A 3,905-nucleotide genomic window follows, 5' to 3' on the forward strand; every position below is an offset into this window, starting at 1 on the left:
GTCCTTGAGGAATCGCCACACTGTCTTCCACAATGGTTGAACTAATTTACACTCCCACCAACAGTGTAAAAGTGTTCCTATTTCTCCACATCCTCTCCAGCATCTGTTGTCTCTAGATTTTTTTAATGATCGCCATTCTAACTGGCGTGAGATGGGATCTCAATGTAGTTTTCATTCCTCAAATATCTTATGAATGCCTACTAGGTGCCAGATGGCATACTTTGTACTTGGAATGCAAATTCTCAGTATGCTTACTCTCTAGTTGAGGAAAACAATATCATTAAATATAATGTGTTATAATACAGATATGATGAAGTACTGAAACAACATGGGATTACTGGTATTTTAGCCTTGTGTTACAGAAAAGGAAACTGACCAGAAATATTGATATTAATATTATAGGGCAGTTTTAACAATTAAACGAGAGAGACTTATTATAATCTGTGATTTAAATGCTGCCAGTTTATAGATCTCTGTTCTTGTACCAGAGACAATCTGAAGATTATCTCCAGGAGTAAACATACTAACCAGCTATCACCGAGTAGTTGATTAAAACATGAGTGTATTTTACTCTTTGAATGGCTAGCTTCCTGTGAAAGAATATATATGTTGCTGCTCTTCTTTTGTTACCTTTTTGATGATATTAGTTATGCTGTAGCCCAAAGTATTTACATTAGAGAGCAATTGGAGGAAAAGGTTCCTTAAAGCTCCTTATATATATTACAATTTTCTGCTATACAACATTATCACTAAGATGACTCGCAGCTAGTGTAGCATGCCTAGGCAAGCTCAGATACTTGGCAGTAAAACACAATTCTTTTAATAGCCTAGCTCCAATGGGTACGCCTTTGAAAAATGCATTTATTGTTAGTTCTGTTAGCTATTGAACCAGTCTTTGCATACTTCGATGCATAAGCATACAAATGGAAATTTTTATTTTAAGTTCTATGCTACACTTTGCATATGAAACAGAAGTTCTTTAAGTATATGTGGAAAATTCAAATGTACTTCCTCCTCTATAAAGAAAAGTAATCTAAGAACAAGGGTCTACTCTGAGATTGTATAGAAAGGGCAAATATATCCTCTGATATGCTGCTTAGTCCTGACCCCCACCCCATCCCATTCCAATATCCTCATTAACAAGAAGCTGTCAAAGTACTTGAACATCATGAAATAAGAATGGTATTTCAACAAAATATCAAATGCTTAGAAATCCACTCCCCAAACCAGGTTATTCTTTCATTTCTAAATCAATAAGCCAGCAAAAAAAAGACCATATTTGAGCTGGCAAAAGCTCCTATGCTTTTACATTCTGTGAAAACATAAAAGGAAAAAATAATTCTTCCATATCTTTATGTGATTTTCCATGAAAGCACTCATTCAATGATGTTTACATATAATGATGACAGAGTGTAGATGGGTTTACTGCTTGGCATTAGAAGGGCAGTACCCTGGAGTCTTCCTCCAGTTCAATCTTGAAAAAATAACAGCCCTTCTAGTTTTTGGTGTACTAACTTGGCTCAAGCCATATCATAAATTACTTTGTATGAAGGCTGTCATTAAAAAAATTACTACAGAATGCTCCACTGGCAGTTAGAGTCAGCATAAGCTAATGCAAGCAAGTTACGCAAGTTAAAATAAACAGCAGAGAATTGGGTGTGAAAGCAGTATTAATCAGGTGTGTCCATCCGACGGTTATAACTTTAAAACATCTGCAGAGCTAAGTCAGTTTTTGTCAAGGTCACTTACTGCTCAGAAAAAGCTTTTCAGCTTCAACAAAAATATCCAAGGAACAAAATAAGGTTTAAAAAAAAATGATGTTCAAATAGGTGTGCTTTATTTTACATCACCTTTAAGGAACAGGGTTTCCATCTAACATGAGATTGCCATTCCTATTCCTCTGTAAAGGCATCATTCTGATAAGTTCGAGATGTTTGAAAAATGAAAAATCGCTTTTATTATCACTTCTCTGAGAGCTAATGTGGTTTTAATTGAAGGAAGTCACAACAAAGGCTTTTATTAGACAAGCCATATGTTTGACCCCCATAGAGCTGACCCACAAAAATTCCTCAGAATATGAAAATTCTCCTATTAGCATTAAATTTGGGGAATTATATCTTCAGAAAGCCCTTGTTAAACATACATTTGCTGTCTATTTCTGCCTTTAAGCATTAACACCACATGGTGATTGCACACGACATGGATCCCATTGAGCTGGTTGTCTTCCTGCCTGCCTTATGTCGTAAAGTGGGGGTCCCTTCCCCTGCATTATCAAGGGGAAGCCAAAACTGGGACGTGTAGTCCACAGGAAGACCTGCACCACTGTGACCTTCACACAAGTTAAGTGGGAAGACAAAGGCACTTTGGCTAAGCTGGTGGAAGCTATCAGGACCAACTACAACAACAGATATGATGAGATCTGCCGTCACTGAAGAGGCAATATCCTGGGTCCCAAGTCTGTAGCTCACATTGCCAAGCTTGAAAAGGCAAAGGCTAAAGAACTTGCCACCAAACTGGTTTAAATGTACACTGTTGAGTTTTCTGCACATAAAAATAATTAAAATAATACAAATTTTAAAAAGAAAGAAAGAAAAAGAAGAAGGGCAGGAGACCACTCGCGGCAGTGGGCTGTGCACTGGCTAAAGAATTCTTTTTTTTGAGACTGAGTCTCGCTCTGTCACCCAGGCTGGAGTGCAGTGGCACAATCTTGGCTCACTGAGATGCGATTCTTCTGCCTCAGCCTCCTGAGGAGCTGGGATTATAGGCACCCACTACCATGCCTGGTTAATTTTTATATTTTTAATAGAGACAGAGTTTCACCATGTTGGCCAGGCTGGTCTCAAACTCCTGGCCTCAAGTGATCTGCCCGCCTTGACCTCCCAAAAGAATCCTTCATCCTTAGTTTGCAGTGAGAAAGAAAGAACCACATAAGACTCTGCAATGGAGGTGCTGCAGTATGAAATTAGCCAGGGACAACCTTCTAGTTTAATGTGCAGGGTTCTGTGAATCTTTTTGTACTAAGTTTTCAGAAGTCTCCTCACCCTGAATCTGGGCGTGCAGCCACTTTTTAATCCACTGGCATGTGGGTCAGACACTGTGCCTAGCCTAAGTAAGAAATGTTTCTCTCTTCTTCCCTGGTAACGAAATTCCAACTTCTATTCAAGTTTTTGGCAGAGATCCCTTGATTTCAGGAAGGGTAGACCCCTCCCTCAACAACAAGGAATGAGCTGAAATTGGTCTAAATCAGTCAGTAATTTCCTTTTCTTTCCTCAGGGATTGGCCAGTGAGTGGGCACATGACTTAATCCTGGCCAAGGAGACAGAGGGAAAGTCCACTAGGGAAGGCTCTGCTCCTAATAAAAAGATAAGACTGCACAAGCAGAAAGTCTCCACCTGTCTTCCTTCTTGTCCTGAACATAGGCATGGTGACTGAAGCCACAGCAGCTATATTCTGGCCAGGAAAATGACAAAGAAGCTAGCCCTGAAATCATTAGATTACTGAATTGACTCAGGCAACTGCCTACCTCCAGACTTCTGTTATGTAAGAAATATGAAGCTCATTTGTTTAGGCCTGTACAGATGAGAAATAGGTCTTTTCTATTTCTTGCAGTCAAATGCATTCTAATACTGTGCTTTGTCTGCTTATTTCTTACCACTGCCCTCTTGACAGATGGGGCCCAATCCACTTTTCTTACTTGGCTTTATTTGAACAAAGATTTTAATAATCACAAGAAACCACTCTGTTGATCAACTCCTCTAATATAAAAGGAAACAGTCATGTTCTATAATAAGTATTTTGTATCCAATTGGTTTATAAATTGAAAACACAGGTTAAGCAGAAAGATAAAATCAAATACAGTCTCTCACCTACTTACTTCTCATCTTTCTCTCTCTCTACTGCATTTA

The sequence above is a fragment of the Cebus imitator genome, unplaced genomic scaffold (assembly GCF_001604975.1).
Source record: "Cebus imitator isolate Cc_AM_T3 unplaced genomic scaffold, Cebus_imitator-1.0 Scaffold45, whole genome shotgun sequence".
Classification (NCBI taxonomy): domain Eukaryota; kingdom Metazoa; phylum Chordata; class Mammalia; order Primates; family Cebidae; genus Cebus; species Cebus imitator.